The 18,906-nt window shown below is 35.5% G+C and overlaps 1 protein-coding gene and 1 pseudogene across 7 annotated transcripts in view; one reads left to right on the top strand and one right to left on the bottom strand.

Annotated features, from left to right (window-relative positions):
- Positions 1–18,906, top strand: part of NEO1 (neogenin 1) — a 222,214-nt gene that overhangs the window by 45,257 nt on the left and 158,051 nt on the right. The gene's annotated exons all lie outside the window — the stretch shown is intronic.
- Positions 1,498–1,616, bottom strand: LOC120597975 (uncharacterized; annotated as a pseudogene).

Here is an 18,906-nt window from a genome sequence, read left to right as displayed (position 1 = left end):
GTAACCTATAACAGTGATAAAATTTACCTAGTATTGTAGCACTTGACACTCAGAAGGCTTGAATGAGGCCATAATACTTTTGCCATCATAGTGAAGATGGATGAAGCTGTCCAGAAGTCCATTTCAAAACAATTCAAAGAGGACTGACTGGACCCTGAACTAAAGACAAAAACTGAGAAACCAGCTCATGAAGTTCACCAGACTTGTGATTTACCAGCATTTATGGAGAGAATTTTATTGTAGAACAGAGTTTTACGTTTATATGAGGTCAAAGTTGTGTCAGTATCATTTAAAGGCTTTAATCATGAAGTTAAAGAAAATAATGATTTAGGAGGAGTGGGGTGGGGTGGGATAAGCAATAAGAAGGCAGTAAGTGTTATAGCTAAAAGGCCTGAGCCTTCTATCAGTCTGGCTCCAATGAGGAGACAGAAGCCATGCCAGTAACTCCTGCAGGGAAGTTTTAATTTAAAAAATTGTTATTCAGGTCAAAGGCACTAAACTACTAAGAGGAGTAAGAGAGAACTCTGATATGTATAGAGGTAGGTACATCCCTTTAGCACTCTTGTCTTAGCTGAGCCTGATACTCAAGTCAGCTGACAAAGGAAGCACATAGACTGAAGAATCTAGTTCCAATAGAAAAAAGCAGGGCAATGAGGGTATATTTAAAGCTGAGAGGCAATAAATTAACTAGCACAAGCCTCAAAGGAGAAGGAGTTTTTACACAAATGTAAAGAAATGCTTTGGAAGTATCAGTAGAGTCACTTTCTGTTATTTGGTTATCAGGATAGAGAGAAAATAACTAAGATTGTCCATGGGGAGTCCTTCCAACTCCATTATGAGATAGTGGCTATTATCCCCATTTTAGAGATGAGGAAACAGACTAGATAATTTGCCCAAGGCCACATAATTGGCAATTGACAGAAATGGTGTTTGAACTCAGGCAAGGCAGCCTGACTCTTGAACTTATGCTCTTATCTACTACTCTTAATCCCTCCCTTCATAATTTTTAGTGACTGTATCAATATGCCATAATTTACTTAGCCAATTCCTACTTATATATCTAGTTTATAGGCTTTAAAATTTGAACCTCAAAAGTTTTAAATTAAACAAACTGGTGCCTACTTTGTGCAGGAACCTTTTTTAGATACTGTGGGCATTGGTATACGTACATATATGCGGTTATGGTTTGGTATTATTTGAGTTTGCCTTTGCATTACATTCCTGAAGAGTTGTATATGAGAGTTGAAAATTTGTTTAAATAATATTTTTTTCCCAGTTGGGGTTTGCTATTTTAAAGATGTAGTCCTCTGGAAAACATATTTTTCTCTTAATCAGAAAGTGCATAGTGAACACAAAAACAGAATATTCTCTCATATGACACCTGCAAGAAAAGTTACTTATTTTATTTTTAGACTTTTTTAGGCAAGGCAACCCTTGGTTGACCTCACAGATTGCAAGGGCCTTGTCAGCTTACAATCTCCTATTTTTTATTTTTTACGCCTATAGCACCTAGTCTTCCTAGGTGGTCTCCCATCCAAGTACTAACCAGGCCCAACCATGCTTAGCTTCTGTGATCCAACAGGATCGGGCTTGTTTAGGGGGGCATGGCCATAGACGAGAAAAGTTATTGAAATGAACAGTTAACATGATTTGTGAGTACTCACTAAAAGTGCATAAAGTTTGAACTATTAGTTCAAATGGAAAAATTATATGGGTAATTCTCAAATCTTTTGTTTGCCTTCAGAACATGCATTCATGCTTATATTGAAATAGGGTAAAATTACAAGGTTTATATAGAGAAGTAATATTTGCTACGTAGCTGTCTGACTTCTTTTGTTCCCTGTATCAGTGGTAGTTACTGCTTTTTTATCTTTAGGATATAGAGAGTATCAATTTAATAGAGGAACCTAAGTACTAGACAAGTGTCAGCTGCTGTAGTTGGGTAGAGGGAGATAATTAAGAGCTTTGTTTTAAAGCTCACCTGCTGGATTTCTGGATACCTGTTGAAAATAAGAGCAAAGAATGATTAACAAATAACTTAGAACCCTCTTTGCTAAATTATATCATTTATTTTTATGGTACTTTTGCTTGATCCATTTCAGGATTTCATGGGACTACCACATCAGTGGTGGTGGTATATGCTTTCATCAAGAGGCATATAATGTATGATTGGGTCGCTTTCCCTTTTGCTGTTGGCCACCAGGGTTCAGCAGACTGTGGCCCATGGGTCACATCTGGTCTGTGGCCTGTTTTCGTACATCCCATGAGCTAATGTTGGTTTTTACATTTTTAAGTGTTGTTAAAAATAAAAGTTAAAAACAAGACAATGTGACAAACTGTATGTATCCTGCAAAGCCTAACATATTTACCATCTGGCCCATTTAAAGAAAAAGTTTGTTGACTCTTGAGCCATTGATAATTAATGCTCAGAACTGTTAATTCATTAGGGTTGCAAAATGGTGATATTGTATCATTTCTTCATTATTAGTTGGAATACTTCTATAAACAGAAACTTTCATCAATAATTTTTTTGCCATTAGGAACAGTTTGATAGGAAAAATGCTTAATTCTTTCACTCTTACATGTCACTTTTCAAAATAATTAATTGGTTCTGTAACATTCTCCAGAGTTGACCAATTAATTTTTTTTGAGCTCATTATAAAGTAACGGGTTTCAACATTTTTGAGTGTTTCAATTTATCGCGTTACTGTTATAATTGATGCTTAACTATTCTATGTTTGGTCAGTAGGAACCTCTTGAGTTTTTTGGGGTGATGCTAGTAGTCACTGATAGTAATTGAAGATGTTGCAAATTCATCTGTTTCAATTGCAGACCTAGAATGAGCCAGTTTTTTATTTTTAATTTATTGGGGCGACATTGGTTAATAAGATTATATAAGTTTTAGTTGCACAGTATTATAATACATCATCTGTATATTGCTTTATGCACTCATCACCCAAGATTTGGTTTCCTTCCATCACCATGTATTTAACTTCCTTTATTCTCTTCAGCCTTCCCCTCTGGTAACCACCACACTGTTGTCTGTATCAGTGCATTTTTTTGTTTGTTTGTTTTGTTTGCTCATTTGTTGTATCCCACATATGAGTGAAATTATATGATACTGATCCTTTTCCACCTGACTTAATTTGCTAGCATGATACTCTCAAGATCTATCCATGTAGTTGCAAATGGCAATATTTCATCTTTTTATATGGCTGAGTAATATTCCGTTATATACATGTACCACATCTTTATCTCGTCATCATTGAAGGACATTTGGGTTGTTTCCATGTCTTCGCTACCATGGATAATGCTTCAGTGAACATAGAGATGTTTTCAAGTTTTTCAGGTAGAAACCCAGAAGAGGGATTGCTGGGTCATATGGTAGCTCTATTCTTAATTTTTTGAGGAACCTCCACACTGTTTTCCATAGTGGTTGTACCAGTTCACATTCCCACCAGCAGTGTCCCTTTTTCTCCTTGTCCTTTCTAATGCTTGTTATTTCTTGTCTTGCTGATAATTGGGTGTGAAATGGTACCTCATTGTGGTTTTGATTTGCATTTCCCTTATAGCTAGTGAAGTTGAGCATCTTTTCCTATATCTATTGGCCATTTGTATATCTTCTGGGGAAAAATGTTCAGGTGTTCTGCTTAGTTTTTAATTGGATTGTTTTTTGTTTTTTGGAATTATATGAGTTCTTTATATGTTTTGGATATTAGCTCCTTATCAGAGGTATTATTTGTAAATATATTCTCTCATTGAGTTGGTTGACTTTTTGTCTTTGTTTTGTTTTGCTGATTTCTTTTGCTGTTTTTTAGTTTGACGTAGTCCTGTTCATTTATTTTTGCTTTTACTTCCCTTGCTTTTGGGGTCAAGTTCATAAAATCCTGAGACCAAGGTTCATAAGTTTTCTTCTATGTATTTTATTGTTTCAGTTCTTATATTTAGGTCTGATCCATTTTGAGTTAATTTTTATATATAGTGTCAAATATCAGTCTAGTTTTATTCTTTTGCATGTGGCTTTTCAATTTTTCCAGCACCATTTATTGAAGAGGCTTTCTTTTCTCCACTGTATGGTTTTGACTCTTTTGTCAAAATTAATTATGCATATACATTTGGGTTTATTTCTAGGCTCTCAATTCTGTTTCATTGGTCTGTGTCTTTTTTTGCCAATACCATACTGTTATGATTATCGTCACTTTGTTGTGTTATTTGATGTCAGGGAGTGTGATACCTCCAACTTTGTTGTTGTTTTTTTTTTCTTTTCCCTTCAAGATTGCTTTGGCTATTCGTGGTCTTTTGTGGTTCTATACAAATATGATAATTTTTTGTTCAATTTCTTTGAAAAATGCCACTGGGATTTTGATGGTGACTGCATTAAATCTGTATGTCATTTTAGGTAATTTGGCCATTTAACTATGTTGATTTTTCTAACTCATAAATATTCCCAACCCATTTCTTTGTGTATTCTTCAGTTTCTTTAAACAGTGTCTTGTAGTTTTCAATGTATAGGTCCTTCACATCATTCGTTAAGTATATCCCTAGGTATTTTATTCTTTTTGTGGCAATTACAAATAGAATTATTTTTTTCATTTCTTTTCTGAAATTTTATTATTATTATATAGGCACACTATGGACTTTTGAACATTGATTTTGTATTCTGCAACTTTACTGCATTTGTTTCTTTTTTCGAGTAGTTTTTTGGTGGTGTCTTTAGGTTTTTGTATGTAAAGAATCATGTCGTCGGCAAAAAGTGACGGTTTGACTTCTTCATTCCCAGTTTGGATGCGTTTTATTTCTTTCTCTTGCCTAATTGCTCTGGCTAGGACTTTAAGTACTATGTTGAATAACAGTGATGAGAATGGGCATCCTTTTCTTGTTTTTGATCTTAGAGGTAAAGCTTTCAGTTTTTTACTATTGAGTCTATTAGCAGGGTGTTTGTCATATATGGCCTTTATTATGTCGAGGTACTTTCCTTCTGTATCCATTTTATTGAGTGCTTTAATCATAAATGGATGTTGTATCTTTTCAAATACTTTTTTTCTGCATCTGTTGTTATGATCATTTGATTTTTACCATTTATTTTGATTGATTTGAGTATGTTGAACCATTCTTGCACCCCTGGAATGAACCGTACTTGAACATGATGTATTATCTTTTTAATGTATTGTTGTGTTCAGTTTGCTAGTATTTTATTTAGGATTTTTGCATTTATATTCATCAGGGATATTGGTCTGTCATTTTTTTTTTTTCGTTTTGTTATCCTCGCCAGGTTTTAGTATCAGGGTAAAGTGAGTTAGGAAGTATTGCCTCTTTTTTAATTTTTTGGGAGAGTTTGAAGATACATGTTAAATCTTTTAATGTTTGGTACAATTCACGAGTGAAGCTATTTGGTCCTGGACTTTTACTTTTTGGTAGGTTTTTGATGACTGTTTTAAATAAGTTCCGTATTGTTGATCAGTCTATTTAGATTTTCTAATTCTTCATGATTCAGTTTGGAAGGTTATATATTTCTAATAACTTGTCTGTTTCTTCTAGGTTATTAAATTTGGTGTCATATAGTATTTCATAGAATTCTTGTATAGTTCTTTGTATCTCTCTGGTACCCTTTGTAACTTCTCTTTCATTTCTGATTTTGAGTCTTTTTTCTTGAGTATAGCCAGAAGTTTGTCAATTTTATTAATCATTTCAAAGAATCAGCTCTTTGTTGCATTATTTTTTATTGTCTTTTTGTTCTCTATTCCATTTAATTTTCTAATTTTTTAAATTTCTTTACTTCTGCCAACTTTGGGCTTCATTTGTTCTTTTTATAATTCTTTAAGGTGCAATGTTAGGTTATTTGAGGTCATTCTTGTTTCTTGAGGTAGGCCTATAATGCTATAAACTTGCCTCTTATTACCACTTATGTTGCATCACAAAATTTTTGATATGTTGTATTGTCATTCTCATTTGTCTCTGTGTATCTTTTGATCTCTTTTAATTTTTCTTTGATCTTATCGTTGTTCAGTTGCATGTTGTTTAATCTCTACATATTTTTGGTTTTTCCAGCTTTCTTTTTGCAGTTGATTTTCAATTTCAAACCATTGTGGTTAGAGAATATGCTTGGTATGATTTCAGTCTTCTTAAATTTGTTGAAGTTAGTTTTGTGTCCCAACATACGGTTTGTTCTTGAGACTGTTCCATGTGTGCTAGAGAAGAATGTATATTCTGGTGGTCTGAGATGAAAAACTTGGAATATTGATTATGTCCATTTCGTTTAATGTGTCATTTAAAGCTGATATTTTCTTACTGATTTTCTGTTTGGATCATATATATCTGTCAGTGCGGGTATTTAGATCTAATCTAGCTATGGCTTTCTACTATAATTGCATTTTCATCAGTTTCTTCCTTTATTCTGTCAATAGTTGCTATATATATTTTGGTGCTTCCAGGTTGGGTGCATATAAATTGAAAAGTGTTATGTCTTCTTGATGTATTATTCCCTTTACCATTATGTCCATCTTTGTCTCTTGTTACTTTTTTATTTTGAAATTTGTTTTGTCAGATGTAAGTATGGCTGTTGGCACCCACTTTTCTCTGGAAAAGGAACACTCCATTTGCTTGGAGGCCTGCTATTTTGGGGCCTCTTAATTGGTGAATTCAGTCCATTTACATTTAGAGTGATTATTGATATATGAGGATTTCCTATTGCTATTTTATCTTTTGTTTTCTGGTACTCTGTGTCTTCATTTTCTTTTCCTTTGTGTGTTTCTTTGTTGTTGTAGTTTGGTAGTATACTATGACTTTTTATCCTCTGTTTCTTTTTTCTTATATCATGTGTTTCAATTCTAGGGTTCTGTGTGTGTGTGTGTGTGTGTGTGTGTGTGTGTGTGTGTGTGGTTGCCATTAGGTTTAGGCAAAAGAAAGTTTCATATATACAGTAGCCCTTTTTCTTCTGATTGGAACTTATCTCCATTCACCTGTGCGAGTGCAGTCCTTTATCACTCTCCTTTTATGTTTTTGTTGTCTCAAATTATCCCTTTTTATATTGTGAGTTCATTTCCTAATTGCTGTTGCTATTATCTTCGTGTTTATTTTTCAATTATAGTTGACATTCAGCATTTTATATTAGTTTCAAGTCTTCTTTTTTAAAAAATGTTTTTACCTCCTTTAACTTTTATGTTATATTTAAGCGTTTGATATTGTATTCTGAACAAGGGTTGCAATTTCCTGTTTCTGTCTCTTAGTCATCTTGCTCATAGTTTTGTGTCATTTTGTCTTGTTTCAGGTACAAGAACACCCTCCAGTATTTCCTGCAGTGCACCTTTTGTGGTGGTAAATTCCCTCAGCTTTTGTATGTCTGGAAAAGCCTTTATTTCTCCTTCATACCCAAAGGATATCTTTACTGCATGTGTTATTCTTGGTTGGTGATTTCACTCCTTCAATAATTTGAATATTTGATTCCATTCTTTCCCACCTTGTAGGGTTTCTGTTTAAAAATCCAATGATAATCTAATGGGATTTCCCTGGCTGCTATGAGAATTTTTTCTTTGTTGTTAATTTTTAACAGTTTTAATATAATATGCCTTGGAGAAGGCCTTTTTGGATTGAAATAATTTGGTGTTCTGCTAGCTTCTCGTATCCAAAGATACAGTTCTTTCCAAAAGTTTGGGAATTTTTCATCAGTTATTTGTTTGAATAGGCTCTCTGTTCTTTTGTTCTTCACCTTCTAATGTACCCATTATTCTTCTAGTGTTCTTTCCTAATGAAGTCACATAGTTCTCATAGAGCTCTTTCATTTTTCTTACTCTTGATTCTTCTTCCACCTGAGTCATTTCTAGATTTCTTTTTCCCCCAGCTTTATTGAAATATAATAGACAATTAATTGCTCGTATTAACATTGTAGAATTCCATGAGTTTTTTAAATGAGTTGGCATACAATAATATATTAGTTTCAGTTGTACGGCATAGTGATTAGAGATCTAGGTAACTCACAAAGTGATAACTAAATCTAGTACCCTTCTTCCCCCTTACATATTTATTACAACATTGTTAACTCTTTTCCTTATGCTACACTTTATATCTCCATGTCTATTTTGTAACCATCCATTTGTATACTTCTTAATCCCATTGCCTTTTTTCCGTTTTCCCCACCCTTTTCCCTTCTAATAGCCCTCAAAATATTCTTAGTATCTGTGAGTTTATTTCTGCTTTTGTTGCTATTTTGTTCTTTAGATTCCACGTGTATGTGAAATCATGTGATATTTGTCTTTCTCTATCCGACCCATTTCATTCAGCCCAATACTCTCTAGGTCCATCAAGGCAATATCTTTTTCCATCCCCTTCCTTTTAGTCTGTGTGTGTCTTTTAATCTGAAGTGAGTCTCTTGTAGGCAGCATATGTAGGGGTCTTGTTTTCTTATCAATTCAGCCATTCAGCCACTCTATCTTTTGATTGGAGCACTTATTTTTTTTTTTCATTTGAGGCACTTGTTGATAGGAATGTAGTTACCATTCTTTATTCATGTTTTTGATACATGTTTTTTCTTCTTAAAGAAGTCCCTCCAACATTTCCTGTAATACTGGCTTGGTGTTGATAAATTCCTTTAGCTTATTTTTGTCTAGGAAACTCTTTATCTGTCCTTCGACTCTAAATGATAGCTTTGCTGGATAAAGTATTCTTGGTTGTAGATCCTGGGTTGTTATCACATTGAATATTTTGTGCTAAACCGTTCTGTCCTACGTGGTTTCTTTTGAGAAATCAGTGGTCAGTCTTATGGGTGCTCCCTTGTAGATAACTAACTGCTTTTCTATTGCTTGTATAAAATTCTTTCTTTGTATTTACCCTTTAGCATTTTAATTATAATGTGTTTTGGTGTGGGCCTCTTTGGGTTCCGATTTTTTTGGACTCTGAGCTTCCTGGGGTTGTATGTCTATTTCCTTCACCAGGTTAGGGAAGTTTTCCATCATTATTTCTTCAAATAACTCTTCAGCTTCTTGTTTCCCTTCAGGGCCCCCTATGACATGCATAGTTTTACATTTAATAGTGTCCCATAGGCTCCTTAAATTATTCTTATAGTCTTGGCTCTTTTGTTTTTTTCTTGCCATTCTGATTGAGTGTCCTTGGCTTCCCCATCCTCTGTATCAGTGGTTCAATCCTTTTTATCCACTCTGTTGATTCCCTCTAATATACTCTTCATCTCACATAATGTGTTCACATTTCTGACTGGTTCCCTTTTACATTTTCCATTTCCATTTTTATTTATTTTTTATCTCTTTGTTAAAGTTCTCACTGAGTTCATCTATATTTCCCCTAAGTTCATTGAGCATCTTTATAACCAGTGTTTTGAACTCTGAATATGTTAGCTTGCCTGACTCCATTATTCCTGGATCTCTGTTCTGTTTTCTCATATGGTTTCTGCTTCTTTGTCTTCCCATTTTAGCTGCCTTTCTGAGTCTGTTTCTTTGTGCTAATCAAAGCTCCTAAGTCTTTCAGTCTTATTAGTGCGGCTTTGTGTAGTAGGTGTCCAGTGTCACAGTCTGGAGAGGAGTTCAGCTGCAGGCCAAGTTTATCCCCAGTCTGCGCCCCTCTAGGGCTCCCTGTTAAGATTCAGCAATCAATCACAGATGCTGTGCTTATATTTGCCTCAAGAGGCCACTCCAGAAACGAAGTCAGCTGCCATCACTGTGAATCTTGGAGTTGGCAACATGTTTCACTGGACTCCCTAAGGACACACCTGGATATGGTGTGGATGGGGCCACGAGTTAGGGGAGACAGAGTTTCAGGGAATCCTCCAGGTGGAGCTACCTCTCATCCAGTTTGATGATGTTTCAGCTGTGGCAGCACTGTGTCCGCACACTGGGAGGAGGGAGGGCTCAACAGGAACAGTGGATACCCTAGCACTTCTGCCTTGGAGAGAGCCTCGTCTCTGGCCCTTGTTTTGACAACTCAGTGTGCCCCTGTAAGTCCTTGGTGCCCCATGAGCAGCTGACCCGGTGCTGGTGCTCAGAGTGAGCAGGTCTGTCACAGCGAAAGTCTGCTTGCGTACACAGCCCCTTTAAGAGGCATCTGCAACTGCCAGTTGTAGCTGCTACAGCCTCTGTCCCACTTAGCTGCTTGGGACCAGGCAGCCTTGCTTCCCCGCACCCATCCCCTTCTACTGTCACAGGGTGATTTCTTATTTCTCTTCCTAGTTGTAGGGCTTCTGTTCATCTAGATCCCAGGTGACTTTGCTTGCTCTTTGCTCCATGTTTCTGTCAACTTTGATTTGGTGGCAAGAGGGATGAACAAAGCCTCTGTCATCTATGCCATTCTTCCCTCCTCCTTCTTGATTTCTACTTTGTCATTAATTCTTTCCTCCATCTGGTCTGCTTGCTAGTTCATTATTCATCTCTTTCATTGAGTTCTTCAGCTCCAGAATTTCTGTGTGATTCTTTTTTAGTTTTGTTCTCTTTGGTGACGTACTCTTTTTGTTCATTGATTTTATTTCTGAATTTGTTGATTTGTCTTTTTGAGTTTTCTTGTGTCTCATTGAGTATTTTCAGAACCGCAATATTGAACTCTCTATTATTTAAATCATATATGGCCATGTCTTTAAGTTTATTTTCTGGAGAGTTTTCTTTTATTTTTCTGTATTCCCTTGTTATCTTGGTTATTCACTGTGCTTGATGGATTATTTCTCTGCCTGGGCATGTAAACGAACACTGCTTTTTTAAAAGAATTTTAGTTGATAGGTACAGTCTTTCTTTTGTTTTCCCAATATGTGGAGTTGAAGCGCAAGTTTTTTATTTTCTCTTGCCTGTGCTGCTGAGGCTTCCCGCATCTCTGTGGGGTGGGGTGGCCTTGGTTCTGGAAACACTCAGTATTCCTCAGGAGGTGGATGTCCCTTTTTTGATTTGGGTTCCTTGGTCTCAACACCTCTCCCGTAGATTGGAAGGGATAGGCTGTGAGTCTCCTCTGTGTTCCTGGCACCGCCTTCCTGTAACCAGAAGCTGGGGGCAAGGGTGCTCTGAGTTGACGCACGGGCTATGCCTGTGATGAGTGGGGCATGGGTGGAAGGGAGGAAGTTTGTGCATCTGCAGTTCTGCTCTTCTTCCTCTTAGTTTAGCCACCATGAGTACAGAACACTTGTTTCTTTCCCAGCCTTTTTGCCATCAGTGGAGAGAGGATTTTGCTGCCCAGAGGGCCACGAGGGTGGGTGGGTAGGTGGAAGGGGATGGGGAGGGGGCTGGTTCCCTGTCTATGGAATCATTTGTTAGATGTTGGCAGAGTTGGGAGTGCTGCCATTTTTTTGCTGTTTCTCTGCCGCTGACCCTGGGCCCAACCTTAATGTGTGGCAGCCACCAAGATTTGATTGCTCTCTCTGCCCAGTGGGGGCTGCACCCCAGCCCTTCACTACTGTCGCCTCTGCCGGGGCCATGGTGAGCAAGGGGATACCCTCAGTTCTGTCACTGTCCATCTCCCTCCCTGTCTTGTTTCCACTGTTTGCTCAGATATGCCCACTTCACATATTTCTGCCCGATCTATCAGACGTGTTTGTATATTGAGCAGGGAATCTTCTGTTGAATTATAGCTGTCCAACTTGTAACTTCAAGGGGAGAGACTTGGAGCAATGCTGCTTATGTCACTCAAACTAGTTTTTTGTTTTGTTTTGGTTTTTGGGTTTTTTTTGGAAGGTTCTTTTGTGTGGAAATGGTATGGAAAGTACTCATTGCTATTGGGTTGATCATTTTGCCTTTTCAGTAAAGTTAGCTAGGAAATACATATTTTTTAAATAAAACACAAACTCATATTGGTGCTTACAATCAAAATTGAGAAATACATGGTTTTTACTTAATCTGATTGGTTTTATGTTTGTATTATTTTTTCTTCCACATTGAGAATTCTATTCTGTATGATGTCAGTGAAATGACTCATTTGCTTTATCCCACAATATACAGTCTCAGAATAACAGTACCAATAGTAACTGCAACAAAATGGTTATTAAAACAGTTTAAAATTTATGCTTTTTTTGTTTGTTTGTTTTTAGGGCATATTCTATTATGTATAGTATGGTTATTGTGTTCTTAGATTCTTTTAGACTAGTTCTTCTTTGTGTGATTATAATGACAGCTGGAGATTTAGGTTTGATTCATTTCTGCTTTCAGTTTTTAGGGATTTTAAAATTTTAATTCTTTTTTAAATTATGTAAAATATTGACATGGTCCCAAAGTCAAATCTATGAACAGGTTCTATTCAGAGCTTGAATCGCTCTCTTTTAACCATATTTCCTTTCCTTGTATGGCTTAAAATTTTTTTGTGTGTGTGATGTATGAATATCCCACCTTTTTTAGATAAAAATACACACTTTTCTCCAACTTTTGCTTTTTCCCTTAATTTATTCTAGAGATCACTTCACAGTAGACTGAAGTTCTGTAGTCCTACTGATAATTGTATAGCACCCTGTTGTGTCTGTGCACTGTAGTTTGTTCATTGTGTCCCTTAACGATGGTCATCAGGGTTGCTTCCGGGTTCTTACTACAAGCAGCACTGCAGTGAATAGTCTTGCTTGTACCTATTTTCATATTTTGGCCACTGTATCTCTGGGATAGATTCATGACATGGGATTGCTAAATCAAAGGACAAATGCATATATAATTGTGATAGATGTTGCAAACTTTCCTCTACTGTGGGTACCATTTTGCATTTCCATCAGCCTGTTTCCCTGTATTTTGCCTACAGAGTATGTTAATTTTTTTCCTGCCAATATGATAAGTGAGAAATTGTATCTCGTTGTAGTTTTAATTTGAATTTCTCTTATTATGAATGAGATTGAACACTTTTTAAAACAATTAAACACCATTTGCATTTCATTTTAGTAACTAAATTCTACATCCATGTGAAAATGATATGCAGTTATAGTATAGAAATGGCTTATTTTACTGCCACAAATGTATTTACGGCTGCTTGGTTATAATATATATGGCTTTCTTGTGATTATTTTGGGGCACGTATCTTATCCTTTTGATGCTATTAACTATTAACATCTTTCTTGGATTTTAGAGGTCTCCTTTCTCTTCTCTCCTGAAGATTATTTCACATCAGAAGTGTGTTATCAAGAGATTAAGAGCTCAGTGAATGAAATATGAATTTGTGACTTAATGTGACAGTTTACTAATACAGGGTTGAGTTAGCAAACTTTTAAATTCAATTTATTTCCATCAGTAAATATGCAGTTAAAGAGAAGAATTCTAGAACATGGTCTACAGACCTTGTGAGACTTTGACATGTTTTTTTGGAAACATCTGTTTATTTTACAATGAGAGCTTGTGCATGCACAGCGTTCTTTGTAGAACATAGCTTTGATATTATGAAATTCATTATTAAGGATTCTTAGTCTTGTGTTCTCTTTTGCATATATTTGTTAGGCTTATTCTGTGAGATTTCATAAATATTACTTCTGTTATTAAAGCAGCTGACAGCAAAATCTTTCAATAAATTATTCATGCGCTGTTTGTTTTCTGTGTTCAAGAATTAATACATCTTGGATTTTTTTTTTTAGCTGAACTTGGTAGCAATTTGTAAACATATGGTGGTATATTTGAATAAAATCTGTAATGCTTGTTTTCCATGAGAAAAATACTCAATCAGTGATATTTAGAATAACATCGGTTCTCTAAAACATAGCTGATTACTGAAGAATAATGTAAAAATAGCTTTCAGAAATGTGAAATATTTCCTGTTATAAAAATTGTTACTCTTTCAAGATGTGGGCCACTGAATTTTATCTCTGTTTCTCTCGTTCACTATTATCTGTGTATTTTTTACTTCATTCATTGAAAATTTAAGGTCTTGTTTTACAATCTTCCTCTCCATTTCAAGTCTACCATTGTTCTGAATAATTTGTGTGTCTGCTTGGCTCACCTGCTAATATCATCTTCAGTTTTTTAACTTCGTCACCTCCAGTGGCTTCTCTTTCATGCCACTTCAAGCACCAGTGGAATTCCATAACTACACCCTACCCCTTGTCATCACTCCACAGTCTCACCACAGTCTGCTGTCCTTACAGAGTTCTCACATACAGACACCATTTTTACTCATCTCAGTTTACTCCTGTTTATTTTCTTCCCTGTCTTAGATTCCATTGACAATCATTTGCTGATATCTTTACTCACTTCATACTTTAGAGATTATACGAGCAATTTACGACGACTCCCAAAAATACCACCAAACTTACCTATATTTTTATTTCCTTCTTGTTGCAACAAAAGAAGTGTTCTTCCTCTGATCTAAAATTAATCCTCCTACATGTCTTTTTTAAAACAGATATTTAATGCTTGAAATTTCTATCTAAGCATCACTTTAGTTATGTTGAACAAATTCGACAAGCTGTATTTTTGTTAAGTTCAAAATATTTTGTAATTTCTCATGTGATTTCTTCTTTTATCTATGGGTTCTTTAGAAGTATGTTGCTTAATTTCCAACTATTTTAGGACTTTACAAATATCTGTTATTGATTTCTAATTTAATTCCACTGTGGTTAGAAAACATACTTTGTACAATTTTAGCCCCCTCATATGCACATGAGTACTCATCCAAAGATTCAAGGGGACTCTTCTGCCAAACTCGGAGTTCCTTTGTTTGTACATGTCTGTGTCTGTCTGTCTTTCTCTCTCTCAGCTCCCTCTTCTTTTGTATTCTGCCCTGAAAATTTTAGTCACTTTGGTCTCTCCAACTCTGATCTGTCTCTCAATTGTGTCACATTTCAGAGCTCTCTTTGCTTTCATCTGCCTCATGCTGAGGCCTAGAAAAATGGGATACTTACAGGCTATAATATGGGGTAATTTTAGGGCTCACCTTGTTTCCTTTCTCTCAGGGGTCACAGTCCTATGCTATCTATTGTCCAATGTCCAAAAAACATTGTTTCATTGATTTTTGTCCAGTTTTCTAGTTGTCTAAGGCAGGAGGGTAAGCCTAGTCCCTGTTACTTCATTATGGCCAGAAGCCTGCATCCTAGTTTTACCCTCTTCTTGCTCGAATATTCTCTTTTACCTTCTCTACTGGTTCTTTCCATCTTTCAACATGTTCAGGTCTCTTCTGTTACAAAGACTGTAAAAGAAAAGAAAGATCAGATCTTCTTTATTTACCAGTCTCTGCTCTACCCTTTACAGTCAAACTTTTTGAAAATGGTCTTTCTGTCCTTGCTTCTTAGCTTTTGTTTGTGGACTTGCAGAATTAACATCACCTGCCTATTTGTTAGAAATGTAGACTGTCAGGCCTCACTCTAGAACTACTGAATCAGAATCTGAATTTTAACAGGATTCAAACAAGTGATTGGTATGCACAGTAAAATTTGAGAAGTGCTATTCTGCATTTTACAGGCTTTCTTCATGTTTCATCTTTTTCCTGAGTGCACTGTATTCTGGCATCTGTCTTCACTACTACACTAAATGTGTTCTTGCCTAGGTCATCAGTGACCTCAGTATATATTAAATGAATGAGTGCCCATCTATATTTTACTCTGAGTAGTTAATCCTCCTTGAAACGTTCCTTTGGCTCCTGGAATGCCATGTTCTCTTGTCCTCTGACCTCTGTGACTTTTGCAGGCCTTTTCTCTGCCTTTCTCTTAAGTGGTGTTCTGCAGAATCTGGTCCTCAGTTTTCTTCAGATTTTATAATTCTTAGTCTATCTCATTTTCTCTAGTAACTTCAGTTTCAACATGTATCTCCATCCTGAATCTCTACTGAGCTCCAAACTTGTGTGTCCTCCACATCCATGTTCTATAATCATCTTAAACTCTCCATGTCGATAGCAGACACCATGATCTCCCCCACTGTGTCCTCTTAGTGACAGGCACCTCCATCCAGCCATTGTCCAAGCCAGAAACTTGTCAGTCATTTTTGACTCCTCCATCACCCCTACTTTACATCCACTTAGCCTCACTTCCACATTTAACCCTTCTCCAAGGCTTACTGATTTGCCTCTTCCACCACCACCTTGTTTCTAGGCCTTTACACATGCTGTTCCTTTGACTGGCTACATTCTGCTCTTCACTGGCTAGCTCCTGCTCCTCTCTCAGGTTTCATTCATGTTAGTAATCACATTTTGCATGAATTCCCTCCCTGACTCTTTAGTCCAGTTCTCTTATCTCTATGCACCTTGGAGAATTAGCATACCCTTTTTTGGCTTCTACCACATTGTTCTTGTTGTGTTTATGTAAACTCTGTTCATATTGCGTATATGAGGGTAGGTACTAGTGTCTTATTGTAACTTAGGTGTTTAACATTCTCTCATTCAACAAATATTTATTGAGCACCCATTATAGATGCTAGGCAGGGTTCCTGCTCTCATCAAACTTGTATTATGGGAATAGGAGTGGGGTTAGGTGGAGTGAGAAACAAATAACAAGAGGAAAATTTTTTGTTCTTATACATAGTAGATTCTTAGTAATATTTTTTAAAGAATCAGTATGTAAATATTTATTTTAAAGAGCCTATGAAGTCCAGAAATTTTTGATGTTATTGTTACTGACTCAAGCTTTTGAAACTCTGCTGTCTAAAAATGTAGTACCTTTTTAGACCTAGTGATCTGTGGTAATTAGGTTGTTATTCAGGGCCTTTCACTCTACCTAATCTTAGTTTTATTTTATGTGGTTTCCCTGAGCAAAGGCAAGGTGGTCAAAGACTATTAGAGGCACACTTTAGAAACAGCAGTGAGAAGGGACGTTTAACTTCAAAAATGAAAAAAATAAATTAATAAGTTATGTTAAGGAGGATGTATATGTTCATTGTTTTTTATAAAGATCAAGACCTAGATCCTAAAATTAGAAAAATTTCTTCTCAAATAGCTAACATATAGGTTAAGTTATCTCAAATTGGCAGAATATTTGGAACACTTTTAAAATTCTCTGTCACTTTATTAATTTCTAACTCTTTATATGAATATGTACTATTAAGTCTATTTTGAAATCTTATATACCCAGAGTGTTTTTAATTGCAAGCATCACAAATTTTAACTAATTTAAATTTTTTTTTAAATTTTAACTTAAGCAAAAAAAGGAATTTATCAGAACGAAGTGAGGTAGCTTAAATGATCAGTGGAAAGCTAAAGAACCAACAGTGTCCACTGTTTTGTTTAGACAAAAGAGATTATTTTTCTGAAATTATAACTTCTGGGGAATATAATTAATTTCAACTGACTGAATTTTCTTGAGTCCTTATGCCTAAGAGTATATACTACATGTTGTATAGTTTCTGGTATATTGTAATTATTTAGACAATCAGCAACCCAAATCAGTGTTTTTCTCTCAATATTTTAACTATTGCAAAAGTATCTAGAAATAAAGACATTATCCTATATAACAGTACCATTAATCACATCTAAGAAAATTAAAATTAATGCAGTATTATCAAATAAACTCTAAATTTACCCAATTATTTCCTAAATTTTTTTTGTAGCCCAGGATCCAATAAAAAGTTCATTTATTGCATTTGTTTCTCTTTCTTTAGACTCTTCATTTACAGCAGTTCTCTTGCCTTTGTTTTTCATGACATTGACTCATTCTTAAAGAGTTCAGGGCAGTTGTCTTATAGAATGTCTCACATTCTGGATTTGTGTAATTTCTTCATTCTTACATTTAGGTTAAACATTTTTAGCGATAGTATTACAATGCTTCTTACTGCAGCCCATTAGGATGTATATTCGTCAGGTTGTCTCATTACTGGTAATACTGAATTTCATTGCTTAGTTAAGGTGGTGGCCACCAGATCTGTCCATTATGAAGGTACATTTCCTCCTTCGTAATTAATAAGTAATTTGTGGATGATACGCTGAATCGTGTGACTGTTCTTTTTTCAGAAACATTTCTCCCAGTGCTTTGAATATTCATCAGTAATGAATTGATTATTACTGCAAGTTTTAATTAAAAGTTTCTAAAAAGACATTTCTGAATAGGTGTTAAAGAGAGAGTGCTGATAGTTGCTTAAAATCCTTTGTTACTGTTTAGATGGTAGACCAGTTTATATTTGACAGCCAGAAAGAGATTTGCTTTGACCCTCACATCTGCTGTCATGATTCATAATCTTTTACCCTTTGCAGAAACAATGAAACTTTTTTTCTTTAGGAAGAACTTGTTTGTTTTAAAGCCTATTAAGAAAGAATTGCATGGTCCAGTGCAGCACCGTCCAATAGAAATATAAAAGTGCAAGCCACATACACAATTTAAAATTTTCTATGTACCACATTAGAAAAGGAAAAAACAGGTGGAATTAATTTTAATAATATATTTCATTTAAAAGAATATATCCAAAACATTTAAACATGTAATCAGTATAAAAATTGTTAATGAGATATTTTATATTCTGTGTGTGTGTGTGTTTATGCACGTGTGTACACTAAATCTTCTAAATTGGTGTGTATTTTATACTTAAAGCAAATTTTAATTTAGATGAGTCATATTTCAAATTTTCAATAGCCACATGTCTCTAAGTGGCTGTTGTATTGGATAGTGTAGATTTAGTGGTCATGATATTGGGCACAGGGAAGTCAGACTAACTTAGTTCAAATCTTACCTCTCCATAGCTAGCTTCACGATTCTGAGAAAATTATTAATTCTCTTTGTGGCTCAGTTTTCTCATTGGAAATGGAGATAATAGTTCCTACCACTAGAGTTGGGAGATGAAAAGAATTAATACAGATAAAGCACTAGAACAGTGTCTGGCACATAGTAACTGTTCAGTAAATGTTGACTGTTATTATTATACCTTAAGACTTGGTCCCATAATTCCCATTCTGTCTTAGAAGTGTTCTTATATTTTGTTAGAGAAGCTAGGACTGGACTTTGGATCCCTTCACTTCTGTTTTATATTTTGTTTCTTGTCCTCAGTCTCCTGCTTTTACCTTTTTATGGTGACCTAGTAAACCAATGAGATGAATTAGATTTTCCAGGAC

This window comes from Pteropus medius, unplaced genomic scaffold, assembly GCF_902729225.1.
Source record: "Pteropus medius unplaced genomic scaffold, Ma_sr-lr_union100, whole genome shotgun sequence".
Classification (NCBI taxonomy): domain Eukaryota; kingdom Metazoa; phylum Chordata; class Mammalia; order Chiroptera; family Pteropodidae; genus Pteropus; species Pteropus medius.
This window is presented reverse-complemented; position numbering and strand designations above follow the sequence as displayed.